The following is a 21,393-nucleotide window of genomic DNA, read 5'->3' on the forward strand; positions in this document are numbered from 1 at the left end:
CTTTTCATCGCGAAAGGTCTTTTGTTTGAATGTGAATCTACATTGAATGCTGCTACTGCCGATAAAGGATTCTTGGTTCCGATCAAAAGTTGAATCGAATACACAACGTTGGGCTTAGTCACCGGACGAAACATTGTTTCTCTCGTCAATCCGTCGACAAACCGGTGCCAATATCTGCGTTTTCCCGCTTTCGACAAGTTTTTCATTGATGCTTCTAACCTCTCGTGTATTCCACTATATTTGGGTGACTTGACGTTCAGATAATTCTTATAGGACTTTTTGCGTACAATTCTGAACACTTTTTGTCCCACCATGGAGTGGAAGACCGTCCACGGGTGTTCGTGCCGGGTGCTCGTTTCGTATGTCCTTTAATCGCAGTGTCGAAAATCAATTTTGCCAAAACTTTGTAATCTTCCAAAGGAGGAATTTGTCGTTTTGATTTGAATTTTTCGGATATAGTGGATGTGTAGCTCTTTCAATCAATGGCTACACTCTAATTGGAGCGAGGTCGAGTATAATGATAAATCTAACGCGCTTGGGTGCGCTGGTGGAGTAGGAATATATGTCATTTCTACCAAATTTAAGATGGGCAAATTGAAATTTTCGCAAATATTATAAAGTAAGGTAGATCGGTTATCATCATGAAGACCTTATGTCGCACCGTTCAAACAGCTGAGGTGCGAGTATAGTTTTTTGCTGTCTGATAGGCTTCGGTGGAATGTATATGGAAGCAATGCAAACGAGTTTGCCTTTGATTCGAACTTGACAAGTGAACACTTCAATACCTGGTATCGAGCTACTTAATAAATAGAACATTTAGATCCGCAAAAACGGTCCTTCGTAGTATTTCCTCGATCCTTCCTCGATTGCGAATAATATTAAAATTGTGGAAGTTAAGCTCACACTGCAAGTTTTTTATTAAATGTTTCAACGAATCGATGATACTTTTGCAAACAGTGATCAAATCCGTGCCCTCGTTCGTTGAATTAGCCACCGAAGGAAACGATAGCTCAAGAAGGGTTTTTTAGTAGAAAACTACTACAAACAATTTCTTACTGTTGAAAGTTTTTAATATTCCGCCCACGGTATCTCGGATAATTTCATGGGCAAATTACCATAAAGATGACAGCCGCAAATAAACAAATTACAATAAATAACACACAATTTCGTTTTTCCAGTACTAGATTGAGTTTTCGATGTCATATGTGGAAATTCCTGCTAGTTTCTAAGATTTCTGAGCTCAGGAGTCACTTACTTGGGTTTTGTAACAGCACACAGTGGGAAAAAATTAACCCAAAACGCCCAAGTTTTTTTTTGAAAAGGCTGGATGACGTTTCCCAGAAAAGGTTGCCCGTTTGCCCCAATTCCTTCTTTCGTTTAAGTAAATGGTCAAAACTCAGAAGAAAGTTGAATACGGCTGACCAATATTAGTATTTCTTATGTAAAAAAGTTCAGTGAATTGATTGAAGATAATTAGAATATAACTTATGCCAGGCCCGTGCGCAGAAAATTCACAAGGGGGGTTTGATTTTTTAACGTTTATTTTAAAAGAAACGTACCGAAACCCTCAAACTTTGAAGATTTTTTCAGAGACCTGGACCTAGTCTTGTGAACCAAACGACTCTGCTCAACAAATTGGGTAAATGTTTGTTATCGAGAAGGAGTCATCAAAAGACACCGCTGCATAGTGGTCGGAAGCCCCAAAAAACGTGAACTTAATTCACTAGAGGCCAAACCATCGAATATATTCACAGGGTATCTTTGGACGAATTGTTCGTAAGAATATTCCCCACAACCTGATAAAAATTAAATTTAGGCATAGCTTACTGCGATCAAATTGAGAAAAATAACTTTTTATGCTGACGAGGTTGAAAGTTGGTGTCTTCGACAAAGTTTTAGAAATGCTCGTAATAAAGAATTTTGTTGAACTAGTTGAACTTGTAGGATTTAATGTTATCTATTTGTAAATAGTTTTCTACGGCAACACCCTCAAATTTAGTTTTTTTAATATAACTTTTTCCACTGTGACTTTTCGTGCAAACCGTGCTCCAGACAAATGTGGAGGCATTAAAACCACATAATATTGTTAAAGACTGTAAGTAAAAATACCCAAGTAAAAAACATTACAAAATGAGCTTAAAACCTCCTTTATTATGCGTAGTGCGGATATTGAAAATAGTGCCTGCTCGTCCATTTTGGTTTGCACTATTCTCTCTTATACGCAGTTGAACTTAGTGCAAAAAATTTTAAAATTCTTCAATAACTCTAAAACGAATAAGTATTTTTACAAGAGGTGTGCGCCGCGCCGCCGATTTCAGGTAAAATTTTTATATGCAGTGTATAACAATATTTTTACATGCAGTCTTCAACAATATTATGTGATTTTAATACTTCAACATTTGTCTGGAACATCGTTTGCACGAAAAGTCACAGCAAAAAAAATCTATATTAAAAACCTAAATTTAAGGGGTTTGCCTTAGAAAACGCTTTATAAATCGAAAACATTAAGTCCTACAAGCTCAAGTTGTTCAACGAAATTCTTCATTAAAACTTTGTCGAAGACACCAGCGTTCTACCTCGTCCGTATAAAAAGTTAATTTTTCTAGTTCAATCATAGTAAGCAATGCCTCAATTTAAATTTTATGAGATTGTGGGGAATATTCTCACGAACAATTCCTCCAAAGATATCCTATGAATATATTCAATGGTTTGGCCTCTAGTGAAGATTTTGGCATTTCCGACCACTGTGCGTTGACTGCTGGCTCTTGGTGGATTCGGATTGGTTTGTAGTAGTTGTTAAGCCAACCGACTAAACTTAAACTTCTTGTATCCCGTAATCCTCATCCATCCGGGGCAACCGTTAAGTACTGCTTTAGTAAGGATTGTGTTTTTGCTTATTTTGTTTTGTGTTAATCGTCATGTTTTTATCCATAGCTACTTTTCCTTACTTGCTGTCAAACCTTCGCGATATATCTCACCTGCTCAGGTCTGCTGCAAATATCGTACCCTGTTGGTACATGAACCGATCCGGAGGTGTCGATCATAAGGATTTACATCTGTTTATAACCACCTTCGCTGGATTTCTTATCCTTCTTGGTGCTAGTCGTTCCTATTTATCTGCTAGCTGGTGCTGAGAACCTCTTGGCGGGAGTATTTTACCCACCGTATACCGATGCCCATTTTCGCGATCCATTTCGCTGCTACTACAACGGAATAATCATCGACGGTAAAATTTCTCTAGACAACGATATCCCGATTAGCTCCAACTTCGTGTTTTTCCTCCTTAACTGCCGTTGCTAGTACGCTGACCGACATCTGCTGTCTATAGAGTATACTCACTATTTTTGCTAATATAGAAGCTTGTCGAAACGTTAACCGATCCTTCGCTAGCCGTCCAACTTCACATACATCCCTTTCCAGCAACCCTCGCAAAGTTTCGTCCTTGGTTTCTTCATTGACTTGTTTGTAGAGCGACCGAACTCAAATGACATTTTATGTGTCCAAACGGTTTGCAGTATATTTTTTCCTGGACAGGAAAATAATAAATTTTTAAAAGTAATTCAAAACGCTCATTGGGGGGGGGGGGCTTACTTTCAAAACGTTCATGGGGGGGGGGGTGGGGGTGTGAATTCTTTGCATACGAAATGTACTAATTGTAGTCAGCCGTATTCAACTTTCTTTCGAGTCTTATATTCAATATTGAACATAAACTCAAATGAAAAGGGGAATTTTGACAAAACGGGCATGATAGCGTACTTTACGGCAATTTTAAATACCTGCAATCGATTCCCCAGATATTTTTACATAAGGAGTGTATATTTTAGATAACAATACTTAGCCTTCTATCCAGCTATTGAGTAAAGTCTCGTTTTTGATGCTTTTTTCCCACTGTGCAGCATTTCCTCGAGCTATTATATTTAGAGGTCATTCTAGGGACACCTTCAGGTTCGTAATGTCAAGCTTAAAAGAGGAAATTAGTTTTCTCTTTCGAAAATTTTTAGGCGAACAGGAAGACAAGCCCAGTTCAAAATAACATAGCTTGGAAGAGCAGATCCTGCGAGAGGCCGGAAATGAGGCTAATGGAAAATAAATAGCTTTCTTATACGCCTCGATTTTTGCTAAACGCCATTGTTCGAGATCCAGAATTTTCACTGACTGAAACAAAGGGTTCCTGAAGGATACTTCAGTAGATTTTTGCGATTAGGGCCCACATTGGAGACTACACCATCAATCTCTACTTTCCGGGCGGGTACGCAGACAAACTACTTTTTCAATCATATTTCCCTATTCAAGGTTTTTTTCATATAACCCACGTTAATCTGATCGGACCATGGCCGAAGAGTTTTTAGTTAGATCACACGATATATCCATGATGCTAAATGGCTTATCTTTGGTTCAGAAGCAGACCATCCAGGGGCCGTTTGTGTTAGATTGACTTTATGTGTATTGAAAAATATTATTTTTGCCATCCGGAGAAATATTCAAATCGATCTCAATTTAGCCTGAGGGGATATAGGTCGTCACAGATGGTTTCCCATTAGCCAACAGTACCACTACCCGCGAAAAGAAGGGTCTATCGGTGGGAACGGGAAATTTCACCACCAGACATTATCCGGAAATTTTTATTTTCACTTACACACGTGATGTCTGAACACTACAGGTAGAAATCACGCCAAGAACGAACAACAGCAACACAAAAATTGAATCTTCTCCGTCGAGATCTAACTCGGTTTTGACGATTTCATTCGAACAAACATATTGCGAGTTACTTTAGGTTTGGAAAGTAAGCGTGTACATTGCGAAAATATGACAAATTTCTAGTAATACATAGACTCTTTCCCTATTCTTATCTACCCACACAGGATTAAAGTATTGCGTCAACCCTGGAAAATGGGCATATTAATTTATGTTATCTACAAATTTAGTGTTTCAGGTGTTTCTTTAAATTAATACCGGAACAGATTCTAGATCAAACGTTGACCAGACTTCAAATACCTGATAGATTCTTTAGAAAACTAACTACACTTGAATGGCACTCAGCCCAATACCTGTCTATATTTGTTTCCCGAAAAGGAATAGTGTACTTTGGAAGCAACATTCGCATCCTTCAATTTCCACATTCATTTTAAGAACAACATAGTAAAGTATAACACTTCACTAAAAGGATGTCAATTCCCCGAAGACTTTGTTTTTGCACTCAAACCTCAAAACAAGTGGAGCACCCACTTGTCTCAACACGCTTTCCGCTTTCGTTTATGTCCTCGTGACTGTTTCGAGCAGTTTCAGGAAATTGAATTGAGGAAATTTTCATCTAACATCACCCCACCACTGCCCACCCAGTCATCCTAGTCGCGTTGAATCGTACTCGGGCCTTTCTCTCTTCCGCTGTGAACATGCCACATTCAGTCATTTTCACATGCTTGTTTATACATATATTTCGTCGAATGTATTTCCGCTACATGCTTCATGGTGGAAGGCGAACTCCCCAGTCAGTCAATAAAGGAGCATGCACGATGCTCTTTTTTCGGTTCCCGTTTTTTTTCCTTATCGCAAATTGCTAAACTGCTGTCGTTTTCCTTCACATATTGGCTGCCGTCAGTGTGTTAAGAAATTTATAATACGAACAGCGGCTATCGCTCATCTATTGAAACGGCTGAGTGGATCCCAGATGGAAGATGGTCCTGCTGCGGGGACTAATGTACATGAATGGCATGAATGAGAAGTTGCAGGATGAAATCGCTCATTGCACAGGCGCATTCGGCACTGTTTGCCGGCGTCTCCAATGTAAACACGGGGAATCTGCTTGACTGATGGGGATTTGTTTTGCCGGCGCCTAGCGAACATCTGTTCCCCGTTACATCAACAGAAAGGTCGTCCACGTGGTGATCTGTCAACGAGAGCATACCCTAAAGAGCGAGAGAAAGATTTTCCGAGATTTTCTCATTTTCTCTACAGCAGCGATGGTTTGTTGGATGCACTGAATCGGCACGGGTTTTTCCTTGTTAAAGATTAAATTTCAACCGCCAGCAATTGGTTTGCCGTTAGTTTGTTGGCAAGCGTGGTTCTGATCGGATCGGAAAATCTTGTGTTGCGTGGGGTGTTGCCTCTACTGTCAGTCACAGCGAAACATTGTCCCGGTGGACTGCGTGGGAATTTTGGTTGTTGGTGATTTCGAGGCGGTTTCCGAATGAAGAAGATCTTTAGTGTTTATCTATCGATGAGTGGATAAAATAATTTGATTGTTACGTGATTAATCGAAACCGTGTGGCGAGTGTAGTCTTGCAAGAAACTGGTGTTCTCGAGGAACAGGTAATTTAGTGGGAACATTGTTTGGAGTTGATGTGGATACAGTATACTGTGTATAGTTATCGTGGTAAGTTAATATTCATTGTAGTTAATTAAAGATATATTTTAACGCATCTATGTAAGTCCTTAGTCAAAGGGATACAATTCAGTATTTTCAAGTGATATACAAACGAAGCATCTCGTCATATTTCCACATTTTGAGTCCTGAAGTATTAACCGCACTTCGCGAAAACCATTCAAATGATGCTACGTATGTATAATAATATGCTTGAATTAACTGAAATTCGTATTCCTCTCGGTTATTTTCGGTACCACTAATTTGACGGATAATTATGGAATTTTATAGCAATGGAACAGCAGCAGCTATAGCTGTGCCGTATTTCATAGCGCAATTCAAAACACATTAATATTCGCTGCAAGCCCAATCAAGCGGTTAATTTCGACGGTAATCCTGCCAATACAAAGCACAACATTTATCCATCCCAGACGCATAATTTGTTTTTCATTTACTGAAGCATTTCCTCTAATTTGAATAAACAGTTCATCTATGACGAAAATTGTTTGCGTAACTAAAAAATCCAACCCATTCTATGTCGGTATACTATACAATCCCATTCTGCGTTTCGACATTGAGCGGTTATGATTAACGTGACTAACCGTTTTTGCACCCTCCTTGAATCACCATCCGTGCGTCAGAATCATACAAATACTTTGCAAAAAAAATGGAATCCTCGCTCAACCGCACACTCGAATCCTGATGGCATCGCGTTATAACTATGTGCCGAGACTTCACATCCGAGTAGACAACAACAAATCACCAACAGTTAATAATTCATTACAGAAATCCGGCAGTTCGAGCCGGGCGTTCACGGGTCGAGGAAGCAATGAAAATCGTAGCACGGTATCCCGCGGAAACACCGTTGTTTGAGCACCAATGTTTGCGCTATACGAAAGCACCACGTGCTGTGCCAGACCAGTTCCGGTCGATATGGTAACAATAAATTTACTTGCTCTAATGAAATGGAACTGATATCTACATCCGAGCACTTTTTAAAGTTCTACCAATTCTCACCGGACGAAGCCCTTCGTACTGTGCGATGATGCTAGCAGGTCAGGGTATTGCCTGGAAATGATTTGATTCAACAAACATATTGACTGCTATCCACCTCATGGATGTGTTATTCATCAGACCGTGGTGGGTGCCTAGAAGTGCGAGTTTACCGCGAAAATTGAATGGGAAATTTGCTACCTGTGCCTAGCAACGCAGCTGCCTGCATGTGTGTGGTGAATGATTCCTGGCATGTTGATTTGGTTTCGGCCCGCTTCATTGTGACTGATGTTGCGATGGATGATTTTGTTGTCAAGATTCGAATAATATAGCAGTAGTAAAAGGATTGGGAAGGGTTTTATTAATTTATTTGTCACAGTTCTTCGCATAAGCTAAGCTTAACGGAGCTGTGGTCAGTGCAGCACCCAATCGTGTAGTAGACCTTCCATATAAGACTAGTTTAAAAAATATTGGTTCAGTCATCACCGAAGAACCGATGTGACTTTAGTTCTGCAGTAGAGCCGGAACCCGGGACTTCCGGAAATATCGATAGCGGACAATACATTCAAAAATCGTTAACGTCAATTGGAGATCTATTTTTGCAAATCGAAGTACTATGAAGTTCATTTAAATAGTTTTTCAACCTTTGAAATATTACGATTTAACCGGTTTATATGGGAAAATACTATGTGACTGCAGTACCAACCTGTAACTCCGGAACCAAAAGTCAGAACTGAATGAAGTTCAATAGCAGATAATAGAAACATTGTATCTTTCGTTTAAAATCAAGTTTGTAAAAATCGGTCAAGCATTCTTTGCGAAATAGGTGGGACATTAGCTTAGTAACTTAGTGAGTTCCCCGGGGGTATCAAGAACCGCCATAGGATGGCCAATGCGGTCAAAGCTACTTCATTAGTGATATATACCCGCTAATCTAAATAATGTTGCACCCATTTTAATATGAAGACATCATTCGTACATCATGATGGTTCATGTATGGGAATTTACTCTGTATCCGCACTTTTCAACCCATAACTCTGTAACGAGAAGTCGGATCAACTAAAAATTCAATGGCAGCTTACAGGGGCATTACATCGTTTAGTTGAAACTAAGTTTGTGCAAATTGGTTCAGCCATCTCTGAGAAACTTGTGTGAGTTTAAATGACATTTACACCCAGACATGTTCCGAGCTCGACAAACTGAGTCGAATGGTATATCATTCTCGGCTATCCAGGCCTCCCACAGTTGGGCACAAAGTCTTTCGACGATCAAAACCATTACTACTCTGGATATACATCCCGTAAACTGGGGTGACTTTGATCATCGGGGTGACCTTGATCACTCGAAACTTTTTTCGTAGATCGCTTATTAACCCAGAATAGTCTACCGAATGATTTTAATTTGAAATGATTTTTACTCTAAATTTATGAAATACTAGTTTGTTATTCTTTTTGAGTATTTTGTTCAGTTTCTAGGTACAAAAACTACAAAAACCGAAATTTGACTTTACCTTATTTTTAAGAAGATTCGTAAAGTGTCTATTTTTTATTAAACGAATAAATCTCAGATTTGAGCAAGAGTAATAAATTACAAGCGAGTTTTTATTTTCCTTTAGAGTGGGATGTGCCAAATTTACTTTTAAGAGTTTGTTTATTTTAAATACATTTTTTGTGAAATTAGTTGGCAATTATTTCAAATTATTTTAAGCTAAAACATAACTTTTTTATTGTTCAATATTCGAACGTGTTAAAATGGATGAAACATTTTGTACCTTGATAAAGCACTGAAATAAAACAATTTTAGCAGTTTTAAAGGTTTTCAGAATCTTTTATTCTAGTTGGACACAAATTATACGAACTTTGGCTATTCGAATTTTACAGTACATTGAATACTTTGTATCATACCAATTAACATCTATTTAACAATGAGTATCAATCATTTGATGTGGGTGCACATGCAGGTTATCAAAGTCACCCCCGAATACGAAAGCGGACTTCAACTTGAAATCATTTTTGGAAAAATAGCTATAAGCGGACAATTTTAGGTAAAACCATCCAATCTTGTTCTCCATACATCAGTACATAATTTAAAAATGTTAAACTTGAAAAAAATGTGTTGCGTCTAAAAATATGCAATGATTATTTCGAAAAGTGATCAATGTCACCCCGGTTTACGGTCCCAATGGTTTGGTGTCTTCAGCAAAATACTTCGTTCAAAATGTTCCTTATTTTGATAAGTTTGGTTTTGATCTAGATAACAGGAAACTAATCTAGATAAGTTCTATCTTTTGAAAGAGGTTCTTAGCAAAATAAACTTTTCTCTGCCTGTTCTATTGTAGCCTTGGAATTTGCTCTGTTCTGAAAGTTCCCATGTTCCAAAATTTATGTAGATAGTGCAGTAAAGCATTTCATGAAAAATACTTCCCAAGATGAGTTTTTATCATTTCTGCATGCATAAGCCGTTGAGAAAAATATACTATCGTTATTTGATATAATTACGATAGTTTTACCAGTTTTAATATAAAACACGAGGCCATCTATATATTCCATAACTTATTTAGAAGGCACACATTTGGCCAAAATGCTACTTTAGATAGAGTTTCTAGTGCGCGATGTATACATTCTTCAGTAAAGTATCTTACGTTGAATAGAACTACAATCTAACTATTTTTAATTTGATCTAGATCAGTTCTATCTTTCAAATTGAATCTCCTAGTAAAATAATGTCCCACAAATTTGTTTTCTTTGACATTTTCAAAACGTGCTCCATGGATCTCTATAGTATAAAGCGTATGTAGATGGCGCTCTACGATACATATTTTAATCAAATAAATTACTTGTAAAAATAAAGCATTTTTTTAAGTACAAACCTCCGAGAAAAGTTGTTTTATTCTCGAATTTTTAAAAATAAGGAATATGATAGTTTTTTGATAGGGTTACACATATTTTTAATCAGTCAAATGTGTCAACCTAACTGGGAATTTTTTGGATTTTAATTTTCACTCGTTTCAAGCATCTATTGGGAAAAAGCCCCATGTTGCCCCGTCTTTCTCTCTTCGCCATTCTGCAAAGTTTATGGTATATATGCACCTTTGAAACATTTGTCAGAAATGGAAGACAAACAACTTTGCAAAAAAAAGTATTTTGGTAGGATGCCTTTATCAAAACATAGAAATCATCTAGGTAGGTGTCGAATTATCTAGATCTAAACCAAATTTGTAAAAATAATGCTCACTCCTGCTTAAGGTACTTTTTCAAAAGCAGTAAATCTCTAGGATAAATAGCCAGAGCGCTAGAAGTTTTGATTGTCGAAACTAGTATTCTGCCCCGCTGTGTCTCGGCCAAGAAGTCGATTTTTCTCACAGGAACAGTAAAATTGTTCTTATGAGATCCGACTCGAACTTAGCAAGTAGTTCTTATTCAACTCGTTCATTTGACACGGCTTAATACGTTAGCCTAATGAAACCTGCTTTTAAATTTTTACAAAATTGAAAACATAAAGAATAAATAAACGAATAGTAGTGGGTGCCCCTCGGATCACGCGCGCACAACTTGAGATTGCCCAGTTAGACTTTCTTTTGTGACGAAAAAAACATTTGTTTACACGTTAGTGTCACCAAACATTAACGCTGTCAGATGATTTTTATACTTCTTACACGATGTGTGTGATTCCGCCGGTTTTTGGTATTAGTTCGCCCACTGATGGTGCTAGCTGTAAATTTGGAGGTATCGGACGCAGTTTTTTCTCTTTATTGTGTGAGCATCAGCCATAAATTTGGTAACATTCTCTGTTTTAGGTGAAAATCTGTGCATAGAATTCCGTGATGTACCGTCTGATCACCGAAGTGATTGCTGTTACGTGTAAATTTGATCAAAATTCAAAGTCAAGCCTAGCAAAATGACGAGTTTTACACATTTATTGGTATCCGAGACCGGTCTACAATTCTACAATCAATAGAATTCTACACATTGTTTTCTAAGAGTGGAATTATTACATTTCATGGTATAAGAAATTGAATACATTGGTTTTGGCATATATGAAAAAGTAAGCTTCCACACAACCTATTCAGTATGGAAAATTTTGGTAAAACATTTTTTGTAAGATTTAAGAAAATATAAACTCCACCATTTTGGCTCAAACGTACTTCCAGGCAGCGATGCCAGATTTACAGACATGTCTGTATTTTACAGACTTTTGATAGTCTCTTACAGACGTAGCCAGAGGTCTACAGAGTTTTAAAAGGGTACTGGTGTTTAGCAAAATTGCACTAAAATAACTGTATTCGAATACGAGTGATTCCTCAATAGAATTCTATTTTTAATCCACTTACGATATGATCTGGGACCATATGACGCAGGTATTATGCGTCACAATGTCCGAAACTAGAAGTGCGTCACAGTGTCCAGGACATCGACTACGACATAAGATCTGAAAATGAATGTCATAATGTCCAGTACATTATGATGCACATCCGTTTTTGGATGTTATGACAGTCTGGCGTTTCATAATGTCCCGGTTGTTAGGACATGCCCGATCTATTGTATCATATGGGTCTTTGGAATCTAAAGGATTGATTATTTAAAAAAGGTTTGAAGTGCGTTCTAAAACTTTTTATTCTAAAAGCTTTCTATGGATGAAACAAAGATAATTAAACTTTTCAAATCATGAAAGTAACTAAAAAAATCTATCGAAGAAATTCTTGTACTTTTTCATGTATGCCACACACCCTTTTCAGTCACGGTCTAGCCTCCCTTCAGCTTTAGTTTCCACTTTGTTATCGCCCAATTCTTTTGTATTGGGCGAAACTGGGTACAAATTGGTGAATTCTTTTGGTAAAAACTGGACTCAATTGTCGTACTATTGCGGCATGTTATTGCTTTAATGGTAGATGGCTAGATTTTGTCAAAACCTTAACAGATTATCATGTTCACTTTAATGAAAGTTAAAATTCATTTGTTGCGGCACTGTAGTCACAAAATACTGATTTTCTTACCACAGGAACATATCGCGTGCCAAATCATAATTTTTCCGAAAATTGATCCGCTAAAGCAAACTTGAATCTGCCAGGAATCCTAACACGAGCTGGAACCTTGTGAAATTCGAATCGCGGGATTAATCTGAAATCAACTTTTACGTGGGTTTTATCGTTAGCACCTAATCGTATAGCTTGTGGACCCAAGTTTGAGAACTAGGTTATTTACTTGCTCGTTAATACCTACTTGTAGTCTTTTCGGATGCGGATTCGCTGTAAAGTAAACCGGTTAGCATTCATTTAATTTTGGGTTTTTGAAATTCATTTCGTTTATTTGATAGGCACAAATGCGTTAGCTTGGCGGTGCCAAATTCTTTTGTTTTTACATTTTGGATATCTTAAAACTAGAAGGATACAATGTTGAAATATTTTTTTTTACAAAAGAAAAGAAAGTTTACAGCTATCTTAAGACTAGAAATAAGATTGAATATACAAGAGAGGGCCATTTAATTTTGGGCTGGCACAACTATAAAATATAGTTCTCAAAACTATGTTTTTAAAACGGTGTACACGATAGGGTTAGGACGATTACACTGATTACGATGAAAAGTTTGAAAATTATGAGGTTACACCAACACCACGGTAGAATTTAAAACTGATTTTTTATTGTTACCAAAAATTGGAAGGTAACAATACTATCTAAATGATAATATTTTTAGTTCTGCGCGACGCGTTTCATGTATATGGAAGCGTACTAAAAATTTGAACCGCGTTTTCCATGATTCCACTTCATTGGAGCGACGTACGTAGGATTATTTTTTTTAAATTTTGTGTTGATTTTTGAGGCATTTTCAGTGTATTTACTGAAAAGAGCGCCATTTTGCGTAAATCAAATTATCGAAAAATCGGAAAACCTGCGTACTTCGTTTGTTATAAGGGAAAGGAAAAAAACTTTAGAATTTTCTGGATAGACCCAAACACGCCCCTGCGGGAAAATACTGCACTACCGCCGTCTTGCAGTTAATTGAATAATATATTTTTAGAATTTCATAACTAGTATTATAAATTCCATTTGACAAGATCTCGATTCATCTTCTTATTGCGTCAAGCCTTTTCGTGTTCTACGGTGGTGTAACCCCAGGAGCAACCCCTTAAAAAGAAAATGAATAATATAGTCGAATAGGTGATAAAGCTGAATCTGAGAAAATGGAACCCAAAAAAAGTAAAGCATCATCAACTGACTTCTGAATCCAGTCACCATTTAGTCAGTGAGGCGATTGAGCTGGTACATGTAGCGATTAATAAAACAATCAATATTTCAAACATTCAATGGTGTAGAAATTTCAACCGACAAACCGACATGACTCTCTGTTTTCAAATTATACAAGAGATTATTAACCGTTTTAAACCAATTTTTTTCTATTGCATATAAGGTTCCAACATATTTTCTTGATTTTAGGACTATTGGGGTCAAGAAACCCTAAACATCTGATTTGATCAATATAGGTGCTTCCCCCACAGTGCTACAAACTGTTCAATTTTTCCTAGAATATTTGGGGCCATTCATAAATTACGCAACGCAAAAATTGCCCAAAATTGACTCCTACCTCCACCCATGTAACAAATTGTCACAAATTTCTTCATCCCCCTCTCCCCTGTTACGTAACAAATTCCTAGAAAATTTTTTTTTTCTTCGGTGAAAACATGTTACGTAACGATCTAGCTAACTCCCCCTCCCCCTATGTCACAACATGTCACAACTTGTCCCCCCCTAAAAGCGTTACGTAATTTATGAATGGTCCTTTTTCAGTAGTCTAAATGTAAGTAAAAGATTATCGAGCACAACCTTTATTGGAGGGTTTTATCAGTTTTCAATAATATTGCAAGATATCTATGATATAAACAATTTTTTTTTTCACCGCTAAATGAAAATGTTCCTGGCAGCGCTGCTTTATCGGAATGCTGTCAGACTAATAGCAATAACTTCAGTTCTACGGATAATGCTTCTGACTGTAAGTTCCTAAATGAAAGGCAAAAGACCCAGATATCAAAAAAACAGGTTAAAAAAAAATCAAAATCTTTACGAAAGAATTCACAGCGACTTGGTCCGTCAGATAAGGTTTTGTCGTGATAAAATGTGTCACGAGCATTGAAACCACGAGAAATCTGTAAACATACCATGTTAAGAAGTTCTTCATAAAAAACGTCTTATAAATTATCAGCCGTGAGTGACATAGATATCAAGTTTTCAGCAAAATTAATGGAAATACTCCACTCTTTCCAGATTGTTTTTTATAGTCTACTATGATTAAGTAAAAAAAGTTTTTCGTACGATAATGCCCCAACCGAATTTTGAAACTTTCGTGAAACACTGTGCCTTGGTATCTAGCGTGGAAATTAAATAGATCAAGTATGTTAGTTGTCAGTGGTGGTTGTCTATGATCTCGTTTTAGAGACAGTAATAGAAGCACTGTCGCCAATGCGATAGTCATGTGTTCTTTCTGGGAAGTCATCATAGCCTAGGTATAGCATAAGGGTTTGTAAATTTGGGCGGAGTCTCAAGGTTCGAATCCTACCTCTTGGTTGATTTTTTTCACATGATTGCTTTGGGGTCGTACACAAATGCATTTAATACCCTCCCCATCTCCTCCATGCGCAACGCGGCCGGGGCATGTAAGAAATGACATGTTTTTCAATTCTTTCAAATACATGTCTTACAAAATGTTTGACGACTTTTATCAATATTTTCATTATAATAGCAAATTGCGCCCAAAATAAGCCCATTTTAGGACGAATAAAGTTAGTTTTGTTTTGAATTTTATATGTCATGGAGCATATAGAGAAGTTCTCTCAGTTCACAATTCTGCAGCTGCTAATGATTCTACGAAGCATCCGTTCATCTAAACTACTAAATTTTTGTTTAATCCGAAGAGAAGATTTAATTCAGCTACCAAACTAAGTCTACTAGCTACCTAATGTAGCAAATTAAATCTGCATACAAAATCCTTTCGTTTTTTGTAAGCTTGCAAGTCCGCAAATTGTAAAATTTACCACATGAATTACCGCGTGAAAAGTAACTTGTATGAATTTAAACTAATTTCTCTGGGGAAAGTAGGAACATTAAATTGTTTTATCGAATCAATGGGTTTTGATGCCCGTCAAAAAAAATTTAAATTTTATGCTACGTCACATTCCTCCTCGTCACACTTCGTCACAAATTTGGTATAACCCCCTACCCCCAAAATGCTACGTCATTTATGTCATTTATATAATGGCATTGAAATTTTAAATAATGTTCAACATAATTAAAATACCACGCATTTTCACACAAAAGGCTGCGCTTCCCTAGTCTGGCACGACAGATTTATGTACCTAACGCGCAACGCTTCTATGAATGACGTCGCCATCGACTATTTAAAGAGCAGATTTGGTCGGGCAAGCTCAGTTAACTCTTGGACAGCAGGTAGAGCAGAGCACTGCACTGCATGCTCCCATAGCCAGTGTAGCACGACCCATCATCACCAGCGTTGATTCATTGTGCTTGGTGCGTATCTTCCATTCGTGTACGGGCACGATGTACTGGAATAGCTTTTTGATTCAAGCACGGTACACCGTTCGCTTGGGTTCATTGTTTGAGGCGAATGTGTAGGTATATACAATTGTTGCGTGTATGATAGAAATCTGAGCTTTCGTTGCGCGAAGCGAAAGCTTTTGGTTTTTCTTTGCGTTGTCGTCTCCATGACAGGCTAAGGAGACGAAAATTTTCTTAGCAACAATTTCACGCGACTGGATAGAAGAAAGTGCAACGAAGGTTTCATCAATTTGTTGATTCCACGAGATTCATTTCCACTCAACCTATCCCACTTTGATTCTACGAATACATAGGTACTACAAAGCCTATTTATGAATGGATGCACTGTTACTCAAAAAATCGCTGAAAAAATGCATCTAAGTCCATCCATAAGACTAGGGATGCCAACCTTCCAGATTTATCTGGATTCATCAAGATTTTTAAACGTCCTCCAGATATACAGATTTATTTTTGTCTGATCCAGATTTCAGAAAATTTGTCCAGATTTAGCAAAGTAGTCGTTGATTTTTTATCTAATTTTTGAGAAAATCTGGAAACAACATACCTACAAATTTAGCTCATAGATGAGCAATAAAGCTTTTTCAAAAAATATTTAAGCGATCCAGACAATTCCAGACTTTTCCAAAAAATATCACAGATTTTTTGAAAAAGCACTTGGCATCCCTGCATAAAACTATTTTCGTTTCTTGTATATGTTTTGCTTCGATATATGATTAAGACCACTGCATTCGCTACATTTATGCGTACTTTAGGAAACTTACAATAACGGCAAAATAAAACTATAAAGCTTGTCCTATACAAGAACTGTGAGTGTATTGTCTAAAACATGATTTTTAAGCATCGGTCTGGTTGTTTACCGCACACAATAGAAAACTTTTTAAAATTTTAAAGCAGTTCCAGATATTAGTTCGGTTTTCCATCGCAGTTTTCTGTCTGCTTTCTTTAATCGGATTCGATCGCTCATTGTAAATAAAATGACCTGATGAGCAAGACGGCTTGATTCATGAAGTGAACTGTAGAAAGAAATGTTTGATTAATTATTAATCCAAATGTAATAAGAAATTAAATATTTCACGTATTGCAGTTCTACGTCTGCAATTCGTACAACCCCATAGGGCTGTCCCTTGTAGTTTTTTTTACCAAAATTAACCCCAAATAAGAAGAGTTGAGCAATTTTTACATAAGAAACGCCCCTATGCATATTTTGGTTATTCCATTTTTGAACCTAAGCATTTCTTACCGAAAATTGCCTTATTTTCTTTATATTATAGTTTTAGTACATTCACAATTTGTTTTACTTAATAATGTTTATAAATTACCAACAGTGGTAATATAAAGTTGAAAACTTTTTTTGCTGAAAATGACAATTTTTGGGCGTATTAAGAATTTAAGAATACAGCGTTGAGGAAGTTTGACTTCTAATACGATGCATACCGATTAGTCTTGATGTGAAATTAATGTTTTATGCGAGATAGTGGTTTTATGCGAGATAGTGTGTTTTGATTTTAGAATTTATTTTCTAAGGACTCAAAAATAGCCTACAATGTTCGTTCTGGCATTTTTTCACCATTGTGCTGATTATTATCAACTAAGATAACATAAACAAGTTCAAATAAATAAAACAATGCAACAAACAACAAATACAAATACGACGGGTTCAATAAAAGCATTGTTTGGGGTTGAAAGAAGAGACGTGTTGTTTTGTGAAACATTGTAGGACACCAAGCCTCGACATCTACAGATTTTTACAGCCTTCATGCCGCATGTAATGTTTCCAAATTATAAACTGCTTTTCGGTTCAATCAATAATATTTTCGAAGCATGAGTACGGTCCACATCTTCGGAAATTCTTCAGCTATTAGCTTAACATTACTCATCAGAATTATGGCCGAATCCTGTACACTATTCTTGCACATGATTCTGACACTATTTCCTCAACATTTCAAGTAACCCGCTCAGAATTCTGACGGTATTTTCATTTGGACTGTGATGGAGAAGAACTGCTCCAAAATAGTAGGATTCCACAAAAATAATGTGAAAAATTATGCCTAAATTCTGAGGAAAATTCCGTGAGAACCCCGAAACCTATTCGCATCAGAATGCTTGACAGTATGCCCTCGAGTGGAATTCCATTAAAAATATGAGCATTATTCCCTCAGAATCCAGCACCAGTTTTCGTCAGAATTTAGCACAAGACTCTACCGAGCTCTGTCATAATGTTTGGTACAATTCCATTTGTGAAGTGACATTTTATGTATAAACAGGGGTTGTAGCTTGTTATAAAATGAAGTATTTAGTTGTGCAGTATTTTCTTGGAGAGTAAACGGTACCTGGTCCAGAATAGCTAAATTTATTCAAACAGCATCCATCCCTGGTCTGGCGGTTTAGAGGGTAACCTTGCAAACCTCGTGAGTAGAGTTTGAAAACTCGTGAGCAGAAATAGGCGATATTCCACCTACTTCGACCAGCAAAAGTAAAGCAAGTGATACAACGTTATTTGCTGTCAACTTTTCGCGATAAGATGGTATCCAACCTCACCTTTTCGCGGTATGATATTTTCGTGATCAAAACTTATTTCCACATAAAAACACATAGATGAGTATCGGTATAACTTCTTAGAATCGAAATACTGTATAAATGTAGATATGGAGCCGCAAAATGATCACGCTTCCATACTGCATTGTCAGCAATTTTTCGTAATTTCTTAAACAACGAAAAGTTAGGTCTCTGCCTACTAAGGATAAAAAGGATGTGCGTTAAACTGCTTGTCGTTGAAATGAGTGCATATTTCAACCTGTGCTCGTGAGTTACACATGCATCGAATGTGTTTTAACTGCACCGATACTCATCGTTTTAAATTCTATATATATTCTGAGGTAAACTTTTCTCCCATCGGGCTATGCTACCAATGCATACCACACTAGTCCCATGGAAAAATTTGCCCCAAAATTAGTAGCTAACACGAAGAATCAAATTTGTACTCCACCGCCATTAGTCCCGGAACTCAGTCCTATCTGATAGTTCAAACCACGCCAAACAATAACACAGAAGTGAATGCATGCTCGGCGAACGTTCCACGTCTCCAAACTCCTAATGAGCCAACCACTGATTACAAATGTTTGAACTGGATAAACAGCACCATCAGCAGTGCACAGAACGCCGGTGGCATAGAATCCGACCAAACATCGTTCGGTGGCTGCCGTTTCAATTAGCATAATGTGACCACCATCATCACCGTTTTGTCAGCTAGGCGGGTTTTCGGTGCATCTTGATAAAGAGATACCGATATCACATTGGATGTGGTACCTATTTTGTTTCGGTAAAAAAAACTTCTAAATTAAAAGTTCTGTCTGTCACCAGGCAGACAACCCTATGCAAACGTTTATCGTCACGGAACGCCATAGAACAAAACTACGCACCAAAAAACAACAAAAGAGTTCAAGCTGGTCGTCGAAGCCATAAACTCATACCATCAAATCGCACTCTCGCTTTTCGTGCAGTGTGCCAAAACTAGAGCCACCAGCAGTAATTATTATCTATGCAAACATCTATTAAAATTTTAATTCATCATCACATGTGCTTTTGAGGGACTGTGGCGTGTAGCTCTTTGCACGTTTCACGTTGCTTTCCGGATGAAATAGAGGAACGCCGTTTTGCACAAGTGCAATCACTGCTGTTTTGTCTTATTGGAAAGGCCAAAAGTGTGCGGGAGGGTGCCGGGTGGGAGCTGCATTCCGAAAAATATTTGAAGCTCTAAAGGTACGAGTGCAGAACAGCAGCTGCATCCAAAAATACACACACACACACTCCCTGCTAAAGACTTTCGGTTAGCCTTGCACATATGCAGTCATTACGGAAATTTATTCATATGATGGAAGAGCTTTCTCCAAAATGAATGAATGTAATATGAATGAATGGTTTTGGGTCTTCCCTGTAGCCACCGCACTACAGCCCAACAAACACGTGGTGGCCGGGTTCTTGCCATGAGTTATCACAGCAGTTTTCCGGGGTCTGACTTTGGCACTCTGTACTGTGTTTCGGGATTGCAATTATTCCGGAATGTCTCGCTGCCAGTCGTGTTGCATGCTGGCTGGCTGCAGCTGGCAATAGTTTTGGAGAACGTGAAAACTCTGCAGAATAGCTGTCCCAAATCATGTAGGTTCTACGTGTGGCAGAAGAAATGTCATGTTTCCGGTGTTATAAATGATGTTGAAGCTGAGAAAGTTAGTTTCGGTAGCAGCAGCACCTGTATCAACGATACATTACATTTATTGTTTGAAAAGTGACATGATCGGTACGGATTAGACAGGTAATCTAATTAACTCGAATAAATATGACGCTCTAAATTAATGAAATAAGCTGAGCTTAGGATTAATAGTTATGTTGGAGTCCTTGTCCCATCCAGTTCTAGGAGGATTATTGTCGAGAGTTGGTGTCGAATAAATGAAGATGTACGAATTCCTATCCTTCTTTCAAATGCATAGCTTACGTTTCTATTACGTCGTTGTTGTGTTATCTTATGACAAGCGCCATTTAACACATTTCAAGAAAAACGATTTTTAAAGTTTGAGATTGAATATCTTGAAACTTATAAATGGTATGAACAATTCAAAGAAGACAATTGATACTTCTATCTATTCCGTATTAATCTCTCAAATGTTACAAAGATAAATTAACTGTATTGCGAGTTTTTACTATAAATGTAGGTCATATGCATGACATGACAAAATTTGTATCGTGTCATAAACGTGCATGAAACATTTTCCATAGAAAAAAATACTCCATTTTTAACTTTTATTCATATCTTTAGCTTCATCTGGTCTATAAACAATCGGTGGGATGTATTTTGAAGGAAATGGGTCAGGGAATCTAGAAAAATAGTTATTTTTGGTAACAGTATTTGCCAAATATGCTATATTTCCAGTTTAAAACATAAACTGCATTTTTCGCACGATTCGTATATTTTTATTTTGAAAATGATTATGCCATTGTGTTTCTCAGATAGTTTTGCACACAAAAACATCTTATATATCAAAATAACTTGAGCCAATCTCCAGACACAGTCATTTTACGCAAAAAATGAAAAATTTCTCAGGACGTTTCTCGCTATATCTCAGTAACTAAGCAGATTGTCAAAATTCTGAAAACGCCACTTTGTAGAGATTTTTTAGACAAGTGATGTGGCGTATCTAACTCAGTTTACCCCAAAATGGCGTTTGTCATAAGATAGCACAACAGCGACGATTAGTTTTAAATTTGCTAACAAATAAAGACGGCAACAATAACAAAATCATAAGTCATTACTCAAAAAAAATTAGAAAATTAGACAGATTGAGCACGTGATACAAAGTTTCAAAGTATTTTCTCGATTAAAAAAATAATATAAACTGTTTTTTTTAATGCACATGTTTCTGATTTTTTATTTTGTATTTTGTTTTAATTCTTTTTTTATTATTTAAATCTTCCATCCTCTGC

The 21,393-nt window shown here is 37.1% G+C and overlaps 1 protein-coding gene across 1 annotated transcript in view; it reads left to right on the forward strand.

The window, feature by feature from the left end:
* The first annotated feature begins 6,059 nt into the window (after positions 1–6,059).
* LOC131683825 (EGFR adapter protein-like) overlaps positions 6,060–21,393 on the forward strand; it is a 196,044-nt gene continuing 180,710 nt past the window's right edge. Inside the window, exon 1 of the mRNA XM_058966161.1 lies at positions 6,060–6,373. The gene's annotated coding sequence lies outside the window, so the exon portion shown is untranslated. The remainder of the gene's footprint in view (positions 6,374–21,393) is intronic.

This window comes from Topomyia yanbarensis, chromosome 2 (assembly GCF_030247195.1).
Source record: "Topomyia yanbarensis strain Yona2022 chromosome 2, ASM3024719v1, whole genome shotgun sequence".
Lineage (NCBI taxonomy): Eukaryota > Metazoa > Arthropoda > Insecta > Diptera > Culicidae > Topomyia > Topomyia yanbarensis.